Source organism: Microtus ochrogaster (genome assembly GCF_000317375.1).
Source record: "Microtus ochrogaster isolate Prairie Vole_2 chromosome 14 unlocalized genomic scaffold, MicOch1.0 chr14_random_2, whole genome shotgun sequence".
Lineage (NCBI taxonomy): Eukaryota > Metazoa > Chordata > Mammalia > Rodentia > Cricetidae > Microtus > Microtus ochrogaster.
Window position 1 is genome coordinate 15,130,806 of NW_004949097.1, and position 24,167 is coordinate 15,154,972.

The 24,167-nt window shown below is 44.4% G+C and overlaps 1 pseudogene; it reads left to right on the forward strand.

Annotated features, from left to right (window-relative positions):
- Positions 1–2,210: 2,210 nt before the first annotated feature.
- LOC113458005 lies at positions 2,211–21,689 on the forward strand (annotated as a pseudogene).
- The last annotated feature ends 2,478 nt before the right edge of the window (positions 21,690–24,167 follow it).

Here is a 24,167-nt window from a genome sequence, read left to right on the forward strand (position 1 = left end):
GCTCTAGAGAGGAATATAAAGCAGATGAGACAGGAACTCACTCTCTTTCAGTCTGAAGATTTCACAGAGGTAAGAACTCTCTAGTGGCTTGATTGTTTTGTTTTTCTGATCTTCAGGTTGAACCCCGATGTCTGTCTCTAGTTTTTATTATTTGTGCTACAATGTGCTGTGCTGCAATGTTTCTCTGCTGGGGATGTGGCTAATCTGGTAGAGCATTTGCCTCTCATGCTGAAAGCTCTGGGTTACCATCACACAAACTGGATGGGTTGAAACTGGTCTGTAACCCCAGCACACACGAGGTAGAAACAGAAGTTCAAGGTCTTTCTGAGCTACATGAGACCCTGACTTCAAAACCCAAAAGTAGAGACAAACAAATAAAAGCCCTGTTTTGTGCAAATGTAAATAATGACATCTACCTACAAGAGTTACCGTATTGCCTGCAGAAAAATCATGCAAAGAAAACCCTATAGATATGTATGCCGAGAAAGGAGTCTATGTATACACACATTCAGAGACACAACGTCAGCATACAAGAGATAACAGATGGTATGTGACCTGAAAAGTCCAAGCAAGGGAGAAACTCAGTCCACTAAGGGGTTGTGAGCGTCCTGCCAGAGAAAGTGAGTTTTTATTTCATGTGTGTGCTTGTCTGTTTGCCTGCATGTGTATCTGAGCACCAAGCACATGCCTGGTGCCCACAGAGGCCAAAAGAGGACGTAAGATCCCCTGGAACTGGAGTTACAGGTGGTTGTGAGCCACCATGCGGGTGCTAGGAATTGAACCCAGGTCCTCTGGGAAAGAAGCCAGAGCTTTTAATGGCTGGGTCATCTCTTCTGCCCTTTCCTTCCAATCGCACACCACATAGTAAATATCTACATATCTATATCATATATACCTGTGCATATATGTAGGTTGCAGAATGACTACATATACGACCAGAACAGAAAATCAGGGCTGGGGGGCTCATAATAAATATAAAAAGAGCTTGTGAGAGGAAGATAATGAAACTGGAGCGGCTGTCTGGAAGCTTCAGCTGCTGGCAGCTGACTATGGCTTCAGGCTGCAGGTCAGAGTTGAGCATCAGGAGCAAGGAAAGCAAAGAGCAAGCTCGGATCCTGAACAAAGAGGGAGATAGACAGATGGGGTTCAGATGGTGAACAAGAAGACAGGCAGACACTGGAGCTGAGGCATAAAGGACTACAAAGAACTCACAAGGCACCTTGAAAACAATTCAGAGGGAAGAGTGGCTGAGTCCAGTGTTGAAGAAACGAAGCATGAGACAGGAGACCCAAGATGGCACCACGTGAGAAAACATGGAATAAACAGGTGTCCCAGCTAGTTCTCTGTCAACTTGACACAAGCTAGAGTCATCTGAATGGAGAGAACCTCAACTCAGAAAATGTCACCATAAGACCCAGCTGTAAGGCATTTTCTTAATCAGTGGTTGATGGGAGAAGGCCCAGACCATGGTGTGTGGTTCTATCCCAGGGTTAGTGGTCCCGGGTTCTATAAGAAAGCAGGATGAGCAAAGCCATGAGGAGCAAGCATGTAAACAGCACACCACAACCCAGCACCCCAGCCCCCAACCCACCCAGTGTGCCCCGTGGCCTCTGCACTAGCTCCTGCCCCCAGGTTCCTGCCCTGTGTGAGTTTCTTCCCTCATTGCTTTTGATGATGATCTAGGATATGAACCGTGAGCAAAATAAACCCTTTCTTCCCCAAGTGACCTTGGTCATCACAGCAATAGTAACCAATACGTTAGGAGACAATAAGTCAGGAGGCTGGCCTTCCTTTTGAAGATGGTAGGGGGCCAAGAAAGGGCATTCAGGTAGGCAAGCAGGCAGGGAGGCAGCAGGATCAGATTCCTAGCACTGCGGCACTCCCAGCATGCAACATTTATAAGGAGCCATTTTAGAGCCATGGCAGGATCACCCCCACAGCACAGAGTAAGGTGTATGGAGAAAACTCCACCAACCAGGCGACAGCATCAGTGACAACAGCCAGAACAAGTAATGGATGAAGTACTTTAGAAAAACATCTGAGGAGCAGATGGGAAACTTTTAGAGTTATTGAGGAGACCTAGAGGCAAGAAGTGAAATCTCCTGGGTGATGGATAAGGATGAGGAGAGCAGAATGTCAGACACTGGATCGATGTGAGCTGGAAGCCAGGTATCCTCTCAGAACCTCTGACCCTTCAGTGACTGCTACCGATGTATCACGGTGAGGGCGCGTCAGTCAGACATCACTTGGAGATCTGGGAGATTGATGTTTTCTTCTCTAAGATCCTCATGAAGGTGGTGGGACAGCAAGCCCAGACTCACATGCCAGAGAAGGACCAGGAAGGTGAGGTGGCTATAGGCAGGGAATGAGGAATCAGGATTTGGTCTCTGCATCGAGTGTGGTGCTCCTTTAGCCACATGATCATAAATAACAGTATTCCTTGTCATTTCTTCTGCTATCTTTCTACGCTTCTATTTCCATCTTCTAAACTCTAAGGAACCCATGAAAATAACAGTGCTACTTGAAACATGTACTCATGCAGTTGCGTGACATAAGAAAACTTAGCACAGAGATTAAAAACAGCCGATGTTTTTTGTAGCCACATTTTATGAGTTCCTAATTGGGATGAAGGTAAAAAAAAAATGACAGCCTGATAATGCTATGAAGCAGAATATTTGACAACGAGACTGTCTTGAAGATTAGAGGCTATACCACCACACAATTGGTAGGTAGCTATTGAGATATTAACAGGCTTAGAAGTCCTGGAATGGACTTTTCCCCATAACGAGCAGCTTGTAAGGCCAGCACTGAAACTATGGTGCTTGCTCTAATGACTACTCCATAGAATGGCATTAGAGTCTTCTCTCTGACTGTGATGAGAAACGTGACATCCTGAACATCAGAAGGCAATAGGCAGATAAATATCTAAGCCTTATAAGTCCATCTAGATGGTAGCTTTTTCTAAGACTCAATCCCAATGGACCTGTCAGTCACCTGGTCAGGAAAATGCTGCCTATTTTAGAGACTTTAGAAATAAGGTCCGTCAAAGCTTCAGATCAGGACAATGGGCACTCTGGTCATTGTCCACTCTCTGGCCCTTGAGAGTGCTTTGATCTCTAGCAATCCCTGTGGCCACTGTTGACTCTCATCCCTTGAGAGCTTTCCCCTTCACTCTGTAATAAACTCAACCAATAACCTACGCTACACTCTGTGGACGTGGACATTGTGGGGATTATTTTAAACAGAGACCCCAGGACTGGGGAAACAAGGGGAGTCCAGAGAAAGATCTCAGTGACACCGTGAGAGTAATAACAAATAACGTAATAAAGGCTGACATTGAGCAGGGACATTCCCTAATCAATCTACTTAAATTGATACATAAATCCTCAGTATAACTTCATGACACACTTGCTATTATTATTGAAACGTTATAGAAAGGAAACTCAAGCACTGAATGGTCAGTAGCTTGCCCAGGGCTGGACAGTTGTGTAGGAGAATCCAGATTTCAACAGGCCGCCCTCAACCCTCACCCTCACCCTCACTCCAAGGTGCTCTGCTGCCTCTCTTGTGAGAGCCAACAAAATCTCGGACTTCACCTTACCAGGAGCTTCAGACACTTCTCTCAGAAACATGAATCTACTCAGGGTAGTAGGGAATTATCGCTCAGCTGGGAAGAAGCAAAAGAATGGCTGCAATTTCACTGCTATCGTGAACAGCCCAACGCTAGTGCTCGATTCGAAAGGTAAAGACTGGGCAACGGCTCTGCAACCAGTCCTATGGCAGACTCTGAAGACAGGAAAGCGACCTGTAAGCCTCTGACATCAAGGAAGACCCACGGGTGCTTGAAAGACATGCACTGTGGATAGATGCAGTGAGCACACACTGAGGGTGCATGCGCCGAACACATGCAGTGAGAGCACGCTGAGGGTGCATGCACTGAACACATGCAGTGAGCACACGCTGAGGGTGCATGCACTGAACACATGCAGTGAGCACACGCTGAGGGTACATGTGCCTAACACATGCAGTGAGCGCACGCTGAGGGTGCATGCGCCGAACACATGCAGTCACCCTGCTGCCCTCCACAGCCACCATAGAAAACTAAGCGCTACTGCCAATGGCAAACCACGTTTTATAGAAGATGGAGGTGCACGAAGTTAACCCGATTCCCCAGGGTGGTGAGTACAATAATTGGCGGGGCTGAGAGGGAAACTGGGCAGCGTGGTCCTGAGCCCACACTCAGTCCTTGCTCTTTCCGTTTCTCCCAATTGTATGCTCGTAATCGGCAAATGGAAAACAGAGGCCTTGCTGAAGCCATAAGCCAATTTCACCAATGATACAGAGGTCCTAAGGCAGAAAAATGAAATGGCATTCTATTCCTGACTACTGTCTCCTCCTGAACCAGGAATTTCCTCCAGAAGAGTAAGAAGAGGACAGGGATGGCTCCTCCTATCCGTGATATTTCCTCTAGAGGCTGAAATGTTTGGCAGCTAGGAAAGGTGGGTGTCCTTAGGGGCAAGCCTCCATACTAACGCGCCTTCAAGTTTTCCTTTTCTCACATTTCAGCAAAAGTTTTGGAGAAAGAAATCGAGCGTGCCTACAAGCGCTCACATTTGCCACCTTCACCTTTCCGACATGCATTCTTTGACCTTGAGCCAGGCATGTTTCAGAAAATACCCACCATCTGTGTTTGAGTGTGTAGGGGCACCATCCTAGGGGCTTGGGTCTACCCTTAATGAGGAGAAGACAAGAGGAGGGAGCACTGACATCACTCTCTGCTTCCTGACTGTGGCTGTAATGTAGCCAGCTGCCTCACGTTGCAGAATGTTATTTTAAGATGTGCTACATTTGTTTATGCCGTGGAACATTTGTTTAATGATGCAAAGACGTGTGGCGTTCGTTTATGTTGCATTTGTTTAACTCTGTGAAGCTGTGTTACTCTGCCTGTTTAAAACACCTGATGCTCTGATAAACGGCTCAACGGCCAATAGCGAGGCAGGAGAAAGGACAGGCAAGGCTGGCAGGCAGACAGAATGAAAGCAGCAAAAGATCAAGGGGCAAAAGGAGCAGGAGGACATCAGGGGCCAGTCACCCAGCTACACAGCCAGCAAGGGAGCAAGTGTGAAAGTAAGATATAGAGAAGTCAGAAAAGGAAAAATCCCAGAGGCAAAATTAGACAGGATAATTAAAAAAAATGGCTAGCAACAAGCCAACCTAAGGCCTGGCATTCATAAGAAAGAATAAGTCTCTATGTGTGATTATTTGGGAGCTGGGTGGAGGGTCCCCTAAAGAGCTAAGAGCCAAAAAAGTAAAAACCAACAGCCTCACTAGCCTGCTGCCAAGAAGATACCTTCAAACTGTGAGCCCACACACTTCCTTAAGAACTTTTTAAAGTATTTTTTTCACCATAATAAAAGTAACAAATTCAACAATTAATTCAATAATAGGATTTATGGACAACAATAACCAGCCGCACACTATCTTCTAAAGGTCTATTAACAAGGTCTTACTTTTAATTAATTGTCTAAAGATACATCCAACAGGACATGGTGGCATGCACCGTCATCCCAGTACTAGGGAGGCCGAGGCAGGAGGATCACTATGAGTTCAAGGTTAACCTGAACTGCATAGCAAGACCTTGTCTAAAATATATATAAACTTTGAACTCAGGCCTATATCAAGCTCTTCTGAAATGTTTCCATTCCACATTCTAGACGTTTCAAGACGTGGGACTACATCACCATCTTCCAGTGAGTCAGAACTTAAAGATTCAAAGAAAGAAAGAAGAGCCGGGCGGTGGTGGCGCACGCCTTTAATCCCAGCACTCGGGAGGCAGAGGCAGGCGGATCTCTGTGAGTTCGAGACCAGCCTGGTCTACAGAGCTAGTTCCAGGACAGGCTCCAAAGCCACAGAGAAACCCTGTCTCGAAAATCCAAAAAAAAAAAAAAAAAAAAAAAAAGAAAGAAAGAAAGAAAGAAGAGCTCCATCTTTCCCAGAACACATCCTAGAATCCATCACACATCCACTGTGTATAAAAAGCTTAATCAAAAGCAAGCATGTCTCCGGTGGAAAATAAACATTAACTGGTTTCAGCTCATTCATTTTGAAAATAGAACTAAAGTTTTCTCATTCACCCTTTATGGCTGTCAAATTCTTTCATCAGATTGAAACCAACCAATATAACATTTTCTTACGCTTACATTTTATTAAAGCTACAAGGAGAAAAAGAAGAGATGAGTCCAATAACTTCTACAGCTGTTCAGAATAAACAAGTGTCACAGTCTAATAGGTCTCAAAGGTTTTACTCAGCACCATGCAATACTCCCGGATACTGACAGTAGAGGTTGCTTTGAGGGGGAAGTAGACTTCAAGGCTAGTATGAGCTTGGCAAGCTCCACATCAGAGCTACACCTCCAGCCCTGGAGGTCCACACTTCAGAAACTGAACTCTGTAAGCCACAGCTTACAATGCTGACCAGAGGGTTTTTCATTACTCTATCCATATATATAGTTATCTATATATAACTATATAGAGATACGAGAACCAACAAAAGTATAATTACCAGTTTATTAAGGGGTGCAATGGAAAGATGAAGTCAAAGATGCAAAACCAAGCAAATGCACTTCTGATCCCACACTGCCTCTCCTCCCCTTGGTCTCTGACCCCACCAAACAGAGTAAGAACAAGAAAGCCAGAGCCTTTTCCCTCAGCTTGATCAGTTGTCAATGTAGCAGACAAAACCACACCCTAGAGCTTGCTGTCCCAAGGCTATTGGCGGAATGAGTTCCCACAACGATGTAGGGCACAGGGCTACCCATAAGCATTAGTTCTACCTATTTAAAAAGACCAGCTAAAACTGTAATATGTGCATGTGTGATTATTTTTGCACTTGGAATTGTTTTTATAAGCAAGAGTCACATGTAATGAAATGCATACATTGTAAGTGTTCAAGTACATTGTAGCAGTCAGTAGACTTCCATCAGCCCCTGCAGCTCCTTCCGGTCCAGTCCTGATGTAGTTATCCTCAGACTCCTGAGCTGTTTTCAGTAGAGATTGCCTCAATGTTCTAGAATCCCATACAGTACAGTGTTTGGGTTCTGGCTTCTTTTGCTCAGCGCCACCCTTAGTCTTCATCCACGCTGCTGTGTGTCTGTCATTTGTAGCTTTACCTTGCTGAGCATGGGCCTCATCGCAAGGCTATACCAGTGTGTTTATATGCTCACCTGTGGGTGGAGATTTGGGTGTTCTGCTTTCCATAGAATGGATACATCTTGCAAGGGTGCAACAGTGTGGCGTGTACTTGTGTTTGTGTGTGGGCGCCTGTGTGTGTGAACATATCTATGTGCGAGTACATGTGTTAATTTGTATAGCAATCATTCTTACCCCCAAATGATCAAGATGCCTCTAACCATTGGGGATTAATTTCTAAATATGATATGAGGGAAGGGATTGAGAATTATATTCTGTCTCTCCTAAGCTATCCAATTCTCAACAAATGATCTGTTGTCAAATCTACCCTTTCTTCATTAAATCACTTTGGTATACCATTTGTCAAGTTATATCTACTACTATGTGCTACTGGTCTACCACGGCCATGGCCACTTTCTATTAGTTACTCTGTAGTCACCTTTGAAACCACACGTAGCAAGAGTTTCACCTTTTCCTTCTTTTCAATTTTTTTGTTGATATTTGATGTCTTTTGAATTCCCCATAAACTTCTACTTGTTTTTATTTTTAATTATTTATGTCTGAGTGTGGATGTTTATGAGTGCAGCACCCGCAGATCTTCCGACATCCACTTCTTATTCTGTGAGTCACAACCATATAGGGTTCATATAATTGAATGTGGGGGTTTCAGAACTTTGGCAACAATGTTTCTAGTGTGTCCTGCATACCTGTGATTCACTGATGAGCTCTGAAAATACCTCATACATAGAACCTAATGAATTGCTCCTTTTAATTTCTTATCTCATTTTGTTAACCATACCCTCTTCAAAAAAAAACAAGAAAAAAAGCAACAACAACAAAATTGCACTTCCACACAGTCATTCTGGACTCAATACACTGAAACAGACCCTTGATGTTCAAGCATCCAGGCAAAGGCAGCATCTCACAGTCTTTCCAGACTGTACGAATGAGCATCTTCATGGATCCTCAGAGCCTGAGGATTTGCACAGCCAAGAATGTGGGGGAGCAGAGGGTTAAAATCTCAAGCGTGAACCAAGCCTGTGTTCTCCAGCCCTGAATAACAGGTCCAGGAACATTCCTTTGAGAAAATCCCTGCAGCCTTACTGGGACAAATACAGAAAATCAAGTTTTTACTTTTTGATAAGCAACATTAGAGATCTCCCATCAAACCTGTTTGTGTAGACACGAGGATTCTTCAACTACGGAGCCTCCTACCCACAAAGCTCAACCTAGAAAGATTCTATTTGTTCTAAGAAAAAGTAGGAGAAGATGGAAGAACTGGATGTGGACTAAGGAATTGTTCTAACAAATTCAAAAGTCAGGTCACAGCTGCAGAGCAAAGCCCATGAATTTCTCTCCTCTGCTCACTAACGAACCTCTGCTCACATGAATTCTTCCCTCTCTACATCCTTACAAGATTTTATTGCTTTCATTTGAGCTCCTGAGTTGCTTTTTACTCATCTTTTATTTTTAAATGGGTATTTCAACCCTTGAGAGCGTACAGAGTAATGATGAAAGCAACTTTTATTGAATTCCTATGAATCTTATTAATAAGCAAAATCTTGCATGGGAGGAAAAGGCTCTATTAAAGCATAAAATGTTTCCGATGAACGTCTTCAAATTTCATTTGTAGAGGCTTCATGTTTAATTGAACAAATGAGACAAATCTAATCTTAAAAAAAAATAAAATTTCAATCAAAATCTTATTTTCAAGGTTAATTTATTTTTCAAGAGCCAACACATGTTTGGTTGTTTTAATTCATCTCCGGGGCAAATTGCAGGGAAAGAAAGTTTAGACTGGTGTCATACTCACCCAGCTGCTCTCAAGTCAGTGGGGCCGGTCCCATCTCACAGGGCTCTGACGTCTTCACTTCTAGACCCACCATTATCTCCAATCATGCTTCCAGAGAAACCTTCCGGGACCATATATCACTCTCATTAGTTTCTCAGTTAACAACACTCATCCAGAGAATCCATACTAAATATCAAAAGCCTCCCGTGGCAACCCTTGCCATCTGTTCTAACATGTTTTCTGTCTCCCTACGTCTGCAGAGGTAGGGATCGCAGTTATACAGCATTCCTTCATGGCATTTTCCGATTCTGTGACCTCAAGCCTTCTTCCAACAGCAGACAAGGTTTGCACATACATGAATGAACAGGCGAATGTCTTCAATGCCTTTGTAGACATTCTCTTGTTAACGCAATATTGACAAGGATCCCGTTTGTGGCTGGGATCCTGGGAAGTCCGGTGAGTGAGCATAAGCACTAACAGGCCATTGTTGATGGAAACTGGATGCCCCTACACATCCTCTCCCTATACTTTCTAGAAATGAAACCAACCCAGTTAGGCTGTTTGTGTGTGGCATAACTGTGGAAGACAGAATTGAAACTTGAAATATAAAACAGAATTATGACCCAAACATCACCAACAGCTGGAGAAAGGCACATCTGGAGGAAGGAGGCTGGAATCCTTCCCTAGCAGTGTAAAAGGAGAAAGCGAGGCTTGGACCAGACGAGATGGGAAGGGGGCACAACATCCAGTTCCCTTTGTGTGAGGACAGGCGTAAAATAGTTCTGCCCAACAATTCCACTTTCATTTCAGCTCCATCCAAAACCCATTGAAAGTAGCCGCTCCCTTGCTCCAAGCCACGGTGCTAATGAGGAAGCACCATTAGCGCTAAAGCTCAGTCTGAAGTAATTACCTCCAGAGGCAATCCAGCTTCTGGGCAGCAGTGTGGGGAGCGCCTGAGAAGCCGGGAGTGCTTCAGAAGGCTCCAAAGCAGATGGCTCTGGAAGCCCCACACTTAGAAACCACAGTCCCTACCAACGATTATTTCTGTTAGAACCAGTTTGCCGGTTCCCAGAATTGTATTGACACTACTGGAGACTCCAGGGAGAATTTCAGCGAACGTCAGTACCCCGCTGTGCTTTCTCAAGCTGCGCAGTACCTCCCATCTCCTTACCTCCTGTTTTGTTGCTCCTGGCTTTGTTGTTGCTGTCTTGTTCAGGCTGTTTATCTGTAAATCGTGGAGTCACCCCCCCTCCGCCCCCACTCGAAAAAAGAATAAGGTACAGGGGAACAAACATAATGGGTAAATCTGTGGCTTAAGGAAGCAGCATCAAAAGAAAAAGGTGGACTTCATATTTGTGGAAAGCCTGGGACTCAAGCGGTAAAGGATTGCACTCGCCATGCGCGTACTCTGAACTTTTTCTCACAAGGTAACCTCTGAAGTAAGGCCTGTAGGGTCTTCTGGGGTAGACATCTGTGAGAACCAGAGCAAATAATCCCTGCTAACTGCTCCAACATATGTAGCAAGTGGGCTTGGGGTATCTGTCAGCCATGTGTGCACCCCACCCCAACCCTAAAGGCCCCTCTGTAGGCGCCCTTCCTTTCCCTGCTCTTGCCTGAGCTAATTCGGTTTCCCATGAAGCCCATGGGAAACCAGGCACTGACCAGCTCTGAGATATCCTGTCTCCCTCTAGAACAGGGTTTGCTTGGCTACTATGACAAATTTGTTAGCAATTTCTTCCCTTTCGCCCCCAACCAAGTCTGGTCTGCATCCGGGCATTACCGGCTCGAGAATGGTGTGTCGGAGCTATTGCTGCCCTTAACGCCTGTTGAAAATGCCTTCCACCAGCCCTTGCCTCCTCCCCATTGGACCTAATCCCAGTCCTTCAAGCGTGGACATCAACAAAGCCTGTGATTTTAGCATCCAAGACTGTAGCCAATGTGTGTGGAGGGGGCAGGGAGCCGCTAAATCCCTGACCATCTCGCCGCCCTCTTTGGACTGGTCCCTGCATCCTGTGGTCCTCCCCCACCTTTGCTGGTCACGTTCTTCAGATGACCTTGAAATGTTTTCTCCTCAGTGCTCCCGTCCCTCAAAGTCCCGCCTCCCTAAAAAGTCTTCCTTTTCTTCTGCCTCCCCGCTCCCCTCCGTTTACCCACAGTGCTGCACTGGGGAGCAGGGGTTTGATCCTTCCTTTCCCTCTGCAGAGCTGGAAGCTTCCTAAGGGTCATTGATCCCTATAGCACGTGTGTCTGTGCTGATTACTTTAAAAAGATACCCAAGGAGCCTCTGAAGAAGGGTTCTGAGGGGGTACAGAGATGTATTCACTCAGCAGCGTCATTCAGAGCGCCTGCCTTGAGACAGATAGTATACTCAACACAGCAGGGACCCCAGGCTCCCGCAGTTTTCCGTCCAGCCTGGGAGATACTTTCAAAGAGTGATGAAACTCTCACAGAGTGTGCGTGATTGGTTTTCCCTTTGCAGTCTCCTCAAGCAGGAGGTTGAGCTTTCCAGTCAGAGCTATGGTACACTCCAAACAGCAAATTTTTATTGACCTCCTGATTTTTAAAGAAAAGATTTTTCCCCCCTTGAAAACACAGATCCATAAGAATCTGGCATAAATCTAGAACAGATTTTTCTCTACTTGTTCTGGAGACAAGGGAAATTTTCAAAAGAAAGAAAAGACGCATCAAAGATGTTTAGAATGTTTGCAAATAAATCTGTATCTTGAGGGCGAAGTCAGAGCACAACGTTACTTTAGCGTTCTTATGAATCAAGTGGGCTGTTTCATTCTGTTAATGGGGGAATAAAACAAAGTGATGTTTCTGCCAAGAGTTCAAGTCTGACGGGAGAACATAAGCACGAATAGAATGCCCTGTGCACAATAATTCCCCAAAAAGCCAACTGCTGATAGGAACTACGAACCCCCTACACATGCTCTCCCCATACTCTTTAGCAATCCATTGAGGTTGTTTGTGTATGGCATAATTGTGGAAGACAGGATTATAACTTGAAATACAAAACAGAATTATGACCCAAAGACCACCAGCAGCTGGAGAAAGACACTTCTGGAGGTAAGGAAGAGCCAAATGAGGAGAACCAGCGGAAAACAGTGAGCACTGAACAGATACAGAAGTGCAGGGTGAAGAGAAGCCAACAGTGTCAATTCACTTACATTAACAAAAATATCATATTTTATTAAATCTATTTTTTAAAAAAAAGCACAAGTATGAAGTCTCACAACCAAAGATGAGGGTCAGAGTTCTGAGAAGTCTTGTCATGGAGAGCTCTGAGAACGAGTAGCCACGAAGCAAACCTGGTTGGGCACAATGCCTGGATCTTCTCCAGTCAGGCAAAGAAGATCTGTGCCTGTACCTGCTAACCCTTCTTGGTTCTGTAAAAAAGGAGACAGGACGGTGATACTGATGGCACAGGGCTGTGTGCATATTAAATAAGAGAATCTGTGTAAACATTTAGAACAATATTTGACACAATGTGAAAACACAGCGGGATAGCAAGTGCTTAGAAGGTGCTTGCTGCTAAGCCTGACAAACTGAGTTTGGTGTATGCGCGCACGTGCACACACACACACACACACACACACACACACACACACGGGGTTGAGGCTGCCCTTGGGCACCACAATGACAAACAAGTGATGGAGATGAGGGGAAGATGGAGCAGGGTGTGCACTAGGGAGAGAGGCGGAACGGGAGACGGACGTGACGGTGGTGACAGTAAGAAACAGGAGGGTTTCACAGATGTCCAAGAGAAAGACAAACTAGAAAAGAGATTAAAACCGCTCATGTCCTCGACTGAGAATGCCCATCCTCTCCCCTTTTCCAGGCATGAGAGAATAACATCCCTACATTCTTCTCTACCTGCCTTCCAAGCTTCTCCGTTAAATTTAAAACTAAATGCTGTGACCTACGTCTGTAAAGTGCTTGCCTTGCAGACTGAGTTCAGCCACCAGATGAAATATGAGTATTTTTAAAAAGCAGAAATAGTGGTGCAAGCTTGTAACCCCAGAACTAGGGAGGTAGAGACAGGATGATCCCTAGGGCCCACTGGCCAGCTAGTTTAACCCAGTTGGGTGCCCCAGGTTCAGCAGAAGACCCTGTCTCAAAAGCCAAGATGGAAAGCCCCTGAGGGATGTCTTCTGGCCTACACACACCCATGCATCTTCACACGTATAAACACACACACAGCCACACACCAAAAATAACAACTCAGTGTTTATTATGTTACCCGTAAGATGAATTCTTATGATATGTAATATAAGATACGAAAAACACAAAGAAAGGCAAAGACTGCTATTGAATGCCTTGCCTTTCTATGAAAATGTTTGCCAAGAATGCTATCCACAGAAACGTAAAACACTCCTGGCAGAAGGCAAGCTATCTTGAACAAGCACAAAGAGGCTCATTTGCTGGGAAAAGGACCATTAACCTGATGGTTATTCTATTCAAGAGAGGTTGTTGTGGCAACATTGCAGGCACTACCCCAGTTTCCAGCACAAGAACATATTCCATCTCTGAGGAGACACAAACAGACTTTAGAGCCCCTTTCTGTTCCCGATTCACAGAGGTAAGGCTCCCAGACTGGCTGCTCCACACCCAGCCTGCACCATCTAGCTGAATTTGCAGGAAATGGATACGATACGGGGGGCCCTTGTAAGCCACTTGGCACTTGGAACCTCTCCCTGCTGCCTCCAATTAGTCTGAAACAGCTCTTTTTCTAAGGCTGTTGCCAATTCTCCTGAGACCAAAGGATGCTGAACCCAGTGTTTGTCACCAGCCTGGACTTCAGATGTCCTTGACGTAACCTAGCTGAACCCTTAGAAGATTATTGTCAGTGCACGAGACTTGAAAGCTAACAAAGAAAGGGAAGTATTCACCGTTCACCAGGGAGCTACTACGTTTGTGGGTTGCTTTAGATGATAGAGCAAGCGCAGTAAACAGGTTTTGTTTTTTTCAGCTCTTCAAACCCACTGAGGCATTGTCCTGTGAATTTTAACTCCAATTTTTTTGTTCTTTTGTTTTGGTTTTGATTTTGGTTTGTTTTGTTTTGAGACAGGGTTTCTCTGTAGCTTTGGAGCCTGTCCTGAAACTAGCTCTTGTAGACCATGTTAGCCTGGAACTCACAGAGATCTGCCTGTCTCTGTTTCCTGGGTGCTGGGATTAAGGGTATGGGCCACCACTGCCTGGCTCTAACACAGATTTTTAGTGCACTGTCCTAGGATATTGGTGAGTGGAATTTTTTGCTGGCGTTGTTTGCTTGTTTTCTTAACTTAAGCTAAAACCTACCTATGGAAGTACATTTATGATAGGGCAGAGCCGGGATTTAAAAAAATGTAAAAAGGCTAAAAAATATCTATGGACCCCATGTGGAAAACAGCCATCAGGGGTCCTGGGCAGAGGGGTGAGGGGCCACCTGCAGCTGGAACTCCTGGGTGTACTCAGCAAGGCGCTCCAAGGCCACTCTACAGCATGCCCTGCTTCTGGGGCTCTACTCAGATCAGCTGGTGTTTGTCACAGCCTGCTATGAAAACAGAACACAGAACAAGAAAAAAGGTAGCTGGGCAAGAATCCGAAGAACAAAGCCATTGTTCATTTTACAACACAAAGGAACAAGGGAGACTATCACATCGTATGTGAAGACACATTTTTATATACCAGTGTTAGACAGGTTGATCCCTAGAGACAACATTTAACCCACGGTACATGTCCAACCAAAATAACATTTGTTCCCAGCCCCAGCCTCGTCTGTTCCAGTTTGTTAATAGAGCCGCTCGAAGTGGGAAAAGGAATAGAGAGCTCAGGGTAGCAGATGCTAGCGTGGTGACAGGGACCACACAGACAGCTCCCCAGCGGTGGCCGGTGGCCGTGGACTCTCTCACAGACAGGATGTCAGTGGCCGATCAATCTGAGAAAGCCAGTGGTCCACGACCCTTGTGGCTTCTTTCCCAGGAGCAATTTCTACCAGTTTATAAAAGGAAGGTCAATTTCCCCCTCTTCTAGAACATCACAAAGATCTACCATCTCATAGGGCGAAAGCCTCCTGGGGTGCCAAGCAGACAGATAATCCATAAACCTGTGTGGCTCAAAGGAAAGTGACAGCAAGGATGTCAGGTGGTCAATAAAGTATGTCAGGTAAGGCAGAGGAGCACAGAAATGAGAACTGGCAAGTGATTCGTTAGGATGGAAACCTAATTAAGTGATCTTTTTATACACTAAGTGGGGAATTCTTACTCCAGCCCCATTGCACACACACACACACACACACACACACACACACACACACACGGATACACACAACTGTGCATAAGCTTGTGCAGGTTAAAATGGAACATTGGGGTGGCCCACATGCTGGCTCTTCCTAGTAACTGATGATTGCTGTCTGCATGTAAGCAACAGTACAAGAATAAGAGCAAACACGGTGCTTATTGAGGGTCCTAACTCCAGTACATATTTTAACTCAGCAAAATCTCTTAAGAGGGATGGAGAAATGGGTCAGCAATTAAGACAACTTGCTGCTTTTACAGAGGACCCAAGTTAAGTTCCCAGCACCCACATCAGATAGCTCACAATCATCTGGAACTCCACCTCTGGGTGGAGCTGATACCTCTGGCTTCCTTGGGCCCCAGACTCATGTGCATGTACTGAACACAGACAAACATATACACACAACTGAAAATAAAATAAATCTTTAGAACAGATGAGTCTACGAGCTAGACTTGATGGATATACAGAAGTTAAGTACAAGGTGACCAGACCTGGGTTTTGAATCTAGACAGACTAAAGAATCTGTATTTTTGTCAATATTTCCATACATTTATGCATTTATCATACTTATTTAGTTGGAGTTCATAACCAAAACCAAAAATATGCTAACATCTACAGCCTTGTGATTATAGCTTAAAATTTTAACATGCATGTGAAAATTTGCTTTGCAAAGAAATATGATGGCCAATAAAATGTGTTCATTATTCATGGGTGCTATGGCATGGTGTCTTAGTTTGTGTTTTTATTGCCGTGAAGAGACGCCATGACCACAGCAACTCTTATTAAAAAAAAAAAAGAACATATAGTTGGGGTGGCTTACTTACAGCTTCAGAGGTTCTGTCCATGATCATCATGACAGGGAGAATGACAATATGCAGGCAGACATGGTGCTGGAGCTCAGAGTGTTACATCTTTTTTTTTTTTACTTTTCTTTTTTATTATTAATTATTATTATTTATTTTTTTAATTTATTTATTTATTAAAGATTTCTGTCTCTTCCCCGCCACCGCCTCCCATTTCCCTCCCTCTCCCCCAATTAAGTTCCCCCCCCCTCCTCAGCCCGAAAAGCAATCAGGGTTCCCTGTCCTGTGGGAAATCCAAGGAACCCCCACCTCCATCCAGGTCTAGCAAGTTGAGCATCCAAACTGCCTAGGCTCCCACAAAGCCAGTGCGTGCAGTAGGATCAGAAACCCATTGCCATTGTTCTTGAGTTCAGAACAGAGTGTTACATCTTATAAGCACCAGGAAGTCAGCTGACACACAGGTGGTATCCTGAGATAGGCATCCTCAAAGCTCGCCACTACAGTGACATACTTCCTCCAACAAGACCATACCCACTCCCATAAAGCCCACCTCCTAATAGTGCCAGTCCCTGTGAGATTATGGGAGCTAATTACATTCAAACTACCATACATGTGTTTGTAATTTCAGCTACTGGGAAACTGGGAAAGCTGAGGCAGAAGAATCGGCACCTTTATTAGAAAAGATACCAGAGAGTCAGTGTCTCTGTTTTTCCTCTCCCTCCCTCCATTTTTCTTTTGCTCTTGTTCCCTGATATCTCTCTCTCTCTCTCTCTCTCTCTCTCTCTCTCTCTCTCTGTCTCTGTCTCTCTCTCTCTCCGCCCCCCCCCGGCTGTGTGTGTGTCTCTCTCCCCCTGCTCTGTCTGTGTGTGTGTGTGTGTGTGTGTGTGTGTGTGTGTGAATAACAGAAGAAAAAGTCAGCCATCTTCAAACCTAAAGGAAAGGCCTCACCAGACCCTAGCCACACTGACATCCTACACTTAGACTCTAGAATTGTGAGGAGTATATCCCCACGGCTCAAGCCGCCCACTCTGTGGTATTTTGTTGTGGCAGCCTTAGATAACTGTCTAATATAATCATTGCAAGAACCGAATGAGGTGCACATGTAAAACGCTAATTGCCTTGGCACTAGATAGTCAACAGGTGCCAGCTGCTATTGTTGAGCACAAACAACAGTGTTCATGTGAACCCATGGCTTAAAAAAGAAACAAGGTGTCACTGGTGAACCCATGGCTTAAAAAACAAAGAAACAAGGTGTCACTGTACAAAATATGTTCTACTGTTTTATTAGCATTTGCATTGGGTTAGTCTTGACAAACAGAACTAACTTGACAGGATTAAGGTTTTAGTGCTGGGGAAACAGTTCCATCAGTAAAATACTTGGTTAGCTACTACATGGATCTGATTTGGGTTCCCAGAGCCCACACAAAATAGGAAAGCATTGTGACATGCACCTGTAACCCCAGTGCTTGGGGAAGAGACAGGTAGATCCCTGAAGCTTGCTGACAAGCCAGCCTAACCTCATGAGCAAACTCAGGGTGAATGGAAGACCCTGTCTTGAAATTAAGGCAGTGGTATACTGGAAACGACGCCCAAGCATGTCTTCTGGCTCCACACACATGCACTAGCATATACATGTCTACCAACATACACAATGTACACTCAAAAATTTGTTAATTTCAATTTTTAACTAGAAACTAGGCTTTCTTTTACATTTATTTATTCATTTGTGTCTAAGGACACATGTATATTCATGCCACAGCACATGTGTAGAAGTCAGAGACGAACTTATAGGAGTCATTTCTCTCCTTCCATAGCGTGGGTCCTAGGAATAGAACCCAAGTCGTCAGACTTGGCAACAAGCCTCACCCACCGGCCCTCTCACCAGCCCTAGGTTTTAAACCATGTATGATAATTTTTCTGCTCATGGAAGAGGAGACTGTCTTACCTATGTGCATTTTCCATCAAAAGACTAGACAACAAATTCATGTGGTATATCTGAGAAAAAAAAATCTCACAATTCAAAATGAATACAGACTCAATGGGATATGTATCTTATTCAAAAACAGCAAATATCACTGTGAAGAAATCATTCTACATTACATGTGAATTCTCAAGATTGTGACCTTTTGGCATTTGAACCATGAGTATCAATGCATGCAGAATTCATGAAAGGCAGGGCAAAGGTGATCTTGATACACCTCGTAAAAAATCCAGAGCACGTCTTTTGGGACTGACGTTGGAACAAGCAACTAGCCCACTGCATCACTAAAATGAGATGTTCCCCCAGGTGCTCAGGTTTACTTCAAAAGCCCTAGATACCCACCATAAAAGCAAAAAGGACCTCTGACAGCTCTGAACCTGAAGAAAGAATGAACGGCGTACCTAAAAATTGACGTGTGTGCACGTGTGTAGCCGTGCATGTGAAGGCCAGAGTGTTGTTCCCCAGAGGATGTGCAGCTTGTTTCTTGGGACAGGGTCTCTCATTATCTTGGAACCCAATGAGTTGACTAGGCTGACTGGCCAGTGAGTCCCAGGGATCTACCTGCCTCCTCTGCTCTACTGTGCACGAGTTGCGTCCCAGGGATTGGACTCGAGCCCTCATGGTCACAAGACAAACATTTTACTGACTTTGACATTCTTCCCGGTTCTAGGAATTTGTTAAAATGACAATTATATTAGTCAGTACAAATCAGTTTAAAAGTAGGGAGTCATGTTTCCACAGGCAGGAGCTGAAATATCCAAGATCCAAGTCCTTGCAGGATTAAGTTCTTGCGAATGCCTCTCCATGAATTGCAGGTGTTCATCTCCCCATGTCCTCATCCCTCCCTGTCCAAATCTCTTCTGCTTATAAAGAGACTTTCTTATATTGGGTAAGGACCCGCTCTACTGGCTTCAATTACCTTTCGAAAAGGCGATATCATTTCCCCCAAAAGGCATAAGCACTAGTAAAGTACACAGGATCCTGAAAATAATCTCTCACACATGCTTCTGTAAATGAAGCTCGTTAGGTTAAGAAGAAGAGGGGGTGAGGAGGAGGGGAAGAAGACAAAAACTAGTAAGAGGATGTGCACCAGAGAGAATATTAACTTATTCTAGAATAAGAAAGGGGTAAGGAGGAGAGGAGGAGGGGAAGAAGACAAAAACTAGTAAGAGGATGTGCACCAGAGAGAATATTAACTTATTCTAGAATAAGAAAGGGGTAAGGAGGAGTGACTATAACCAAAATGCATATGTATGTATGTGTGTATATATATATTGCACTATATATAGTGCAACAATGAAATCCATTATATATTATTAAAATATAATAATGAATAAAGATTATAAAGAGTGTTCCAAACACAGGCATATGCTGAAGTTAAATTTCAACGTATAAATGTTAAGTCTTAACAAGAGGACACAATTCAGACCCTACAAATGACCCATGAGATAACTTAGAAAACAGGATATTCCTGGGACGGGCACTCCAGGAACGGTGGTGGAAAGAAGGCATGTCACCAGGTCTCTTCCCAGTACCCCATTGCATGCACCGTGTCCAGGCACTTGCAGGCAAAACTGCAGCACATCCACTTAGAGGAGGAGCAGGGCAAGCAGCCACAGGACACCGATGCTCCAGTGAAATCCCCAGGGAAGGGTGATGAAGGGTCAGAGGGCACAGCTGCAGTAAAGACACCCAGCAGAAGCCTCACATCTGCAGGAAGTGCTGTGCTGGGTTCTTCAGTCTCTCTGAGTTCGTGGAACACAAGAAAGTTGCACTGAAATTCTCCTGTCCTCATAATGAATGTCAGCGAGAAGACAGTGTCATCGGTTGACTTCTGCAGAGCCATCCTGAGCCACTAGGCAGCATTCCAAGCAATAAGGACACAGGAATAAGCAATAAGGACACAATCAGGAGATCAGTATCAGCTCAGGGGACTCAAAGGAAAAGCTGGGCACAGAGTTCATCCTTTGCTTAAAGACAGTGGCTCCCTGACACCCGTACCCCAGGACATAAGTCATTTACCCAAAGGCAAAGTGGTTGACACCAGTGAGACTCTGTAGGCGGTCCATGGTGCCAAGATGGCAGTGAACCAACCAGTAAAGCCTAGATGTCACCTTCAACAGCATCCTGTGGGTCCTGAAGTAGATCCTGCCTACAACAGCAGCAGCTCCAAATGACCCAACTCACAGAACAAACCCAAGTCTAGGTGAATATACGGATCGCACAGGTGCCCACTGCGGAGTGGCTGGTGTTGTAGTGGGAGGTGGCTGCTTGTTTGTTCCAGCTGCCCAGAACCAAAATAATCGCACAGAAATTGTATTGATTAAATCACTGCTTGGCCCATTAGCTCTAACTTTTTATTGGCTAATCTCTTACATATTCATTTAACCCATTTCTATTAATCTGTGTATCACCACTTACTGGCAAAGGTTCAGCATGTCTGACTCCGGCAGCAGCTCCATGGCGTCTCTCCGACTCTGCCCTTCTTTCTCCCAGCATTCAGCCGAGCTTTCCCTGCCTACCTAAGTTCTGCCTTGCTATAGGTCCAAAGCAGTTTCTTTATTCTTTGATGGTAATTGTGGCATACAGAGGGGGCTCCCACATCATAGCATGGATACTCTGATGACATTAAGCAATCATATGTCCCATGAGGTGTCTGCTGCAGTGGCTCTGCCCACCCAGAAAGCCTCAAGGCTGCTCTGTCTCTAGATGCCTTGGAACAACCAAGCTGCTTCATGCCAGTGTGTCCCCCACAGCAAGCTCACTTTCCTAGGCTCTTACAAACTTCAACCTAGAGTCTGATGGGACTTGGGTTCTCCCCAACCTCATATCTGGTCTCTGAAGTACCCTGCTACCTCAGACCCTGGGCTCTATGCTCTTCCAGAGTCCCTTCTCTGTGAAACTCGGCCCATCTAGTAAAAGAAAAGGGAAGCCCCCAACACTTCTGCCTCTGCATTGGATGTCCAGGACAAGGTCATCCTCTGTAAACAAAAGTGTTGTACGAACCTCCCCTGAACATATATCCCAGTTCAGCGCACCAATGCCAAAGTTGAAGTTTATGGCACCTTTGTGGAACCCTCCACCATGACACCTTTGCTAGCAGTACAACCATGTTGACAGGCCAGTGATGCACAGGGCGTGGGAAAAACTCATCTGCCAGGGCCCTTCAGATCCACGAGTAGACACAAACCAGAAAAACCTTCTGTCCGCAGCATATGCGGTGGAAACCTCCCCACCAAACACAACGTGAAATCTACTACGTCACATACTGGGTCAGCAATGATTCTATCTTCTAGGGCAGACAGCTGACCATAGAGAACACCGTGACTATGCTGGATATGAAGGAAAAGAGTATCTGAGACATTTCCCAAGGAACTCCTGTGGGTGCGGACCCTGCTGTGTGGAACCAGTACTTTAGCGTCCTCAACGGCGGTCTAGACATGAAGACCAAGGAGACCTCTGTGATCCCAAGTAGAGGCATCCTCACTCTGCCTGTGTCCCTGGGGGCCATCTCTGCGGTAAGCAATGCCACACTTTCCAGGCAAGTGTCATGAGCCAGAACGTGAAGAAGCCAAGTGTTCCCGACCATATGGCTAAACACCAGCTTCCCCAGTTTATGGAAGAAAACAAGATTGCAGACAGCTAAGGCAGAAGTGAGATGCAGCCAGAGCAAGATTCCAACACCCATTTCCATTTTTTTCTTAATCTATCTCTTCCTGTTTTTTTTTCTTTTCTTGATATGTAAATGACGTTAATGCTTGTGAACAATCCTACAGTCATGATTGCTATCATACTGCTTCTAAAGAATGAATACAAATGTTTTTGTTTTTTCAGTTTTGGAAAGAAGCAGGCTTTGAAAAATAGTTTTGCTTCTTGGATCAAATCATATACTAGAAGTTGTATATGACCTCATTGTTCTTTCCAGAGACTGTCACTTAATGTTTCAGAGAGAAACAGTCGGGACTCCCTGGACCACAGCACAACTACTTAACCCAGTGCAGGGTGGGGTTGCCAGTATACCGTGTACTTCCATGGTGGCTACATGCCAGGAAATGGACATCTACGTAGGGAGAACTGGTTCTTATGCTGTGTTCATGTTGTAGTTGTTTTTGTTTTAATGTACTTCAGCAGATCCGAACAGAGATATAGAGAGAAAGTAGGTGGAGTCAAGGAGATGCCACGTAGCCGCCCAAGGAGAAAGGCACCTGTCAGTAGGCCACAGCCTTGTGGTGAAACATAGATTGACAGAAATGGGTTAATTTAAGATGTGAGAGGTAGTTAATAAGACACCTGAGCTAATAAGCCAAGCAGTGTTTTAATTAATATAGTTTCTGTGTGATTATTTCGGGTCTGGCCGACCAGGAAACAAATGAGCAGCCTCCGTCTACCCTTTCTTATGAGAGAAACTACCAACAGGGCCAGTTCTTCCTACCATGGCTCCACGGTCTTTCTGGTGTTATTGTTTCAATTCCCTTACCTCATTTCACACACACACGAGAGAGAGAGAGAGAGAGAGAGAGAGAGAGAGAGAGAAAGCAACAGAGAGAGAGCAACAGAGAGAGAAAGATCCATTATGAAGGCTACAAAAGAAGGACAGGAATATCTTGAAAGTGAGGGCTTTATCCACCTCATTTATATTTATTTTTGTAGCAGAAAAAGAGAGACAGTGTATGTTTATATTTTGCTATTTTGTCTTAAACCTGAGAGTCCAAGTATTGGTGAGAAGGGCTGAATGTTCAAGATGTTTTCATGGTTAGTTCCATGGGCTTGTCTGTTTGTTTATTACATTTGTATACATGCAATAACTTTGAACAGCTGTTGTAACCATGTTCTTATGATTTAATGAGGAAGAAGAGACATATTTCTCCAGAGAATACGGATGGAGGCTGTCAACCAGATTCCCCTCTTAGTCGTTGCGCCTGATTTTAGGATCCAAGTTTTGTTGTTTTAGTTTTTGCCTGGTCATGCCTTCCCTTCTGGATTTGTAAGTGAACTCTGTGAGAAAGCATTCACTGGCTCATCTGTTCACCTGTTTGCACTATGAAGTGGATACTGTCACAGAGAACACACCAGCCATGAATTTCTCATACCCTGGGCTGAACAGCCCAGCATACATAGATATGAAAAGACTAATAAGAAATGAACCAAAGAACTAAAACATGAACTGCACTGAAGAAACCGTCTGAATGGCCAATAGCATACCATGAAAACATGCTACATCTCTTTAAAATTCCTAGGAAAGACGACCAGACCCACAATGATGTATCCCCATTTCACATAGCCTCACAGCCATTCAGTCCCAAAGAAACACACAGAGGCTTATGTTAATTATAAACTGTTGGGCCTATTGCTCAGGCTTCTTACCTGTTTTAACTTAAATTAACCCATAATTCTTTTCTATGTTTAGCCATGTGGCTTGGTACCTTTTCTCAGTGAGGCATTCTCATCTTGCTTCCTCTGCATCTGGCTTGTGACTGTGTCTCTGCGTTTCCTCTTCCCAGAATTCTCCTAGTCTGATTGCCCCATGTTGAATTATCTTGGATCAAGAAAAAAACAGGCTAGCTAAAAGGTAGAACATATATATATATATATATATATATATATATATATATATATATGCAAACTCATGAAACAGGAACAAGAAGTTCAAGCTCAGCAGTATAGAGTTTTTCTCCCAGTATCCAGAAAGTCACACCCTAACTTAGTCCTACTTCTTAAAGATAATTGGTGGACAAAGATTCCCCACTACCTCCCCCTTTTGTCTAAATAAGAGCAATCCAAACCCAATTCAAAACTACATACAATAGGAACAGATATCAAGTATAAAATTACAACCAGCATAAACAATATTAAGCAAGGAACACCTGACAAATGTTTTAATAAACATTCTATTTAAGTCTTGCATTAGAAATTGGTGGAGTCAGGGAGATGCCAGCAGATGCCTGTAAAACAAGATTTGAGGCAACAATCCTGTGGCAAAATATAAACTAACAGAAATGGGTGATGGAGGAAGGTCATTGGTTGATTAAATAAAGAAGCTGCTTGCCCTGATAGGTTAGAACGTAGGTGGGAGGAGTGTCATTGGTTGATTAAATAAAGAAGCTGCTTGCCCTGATAGGTTAGA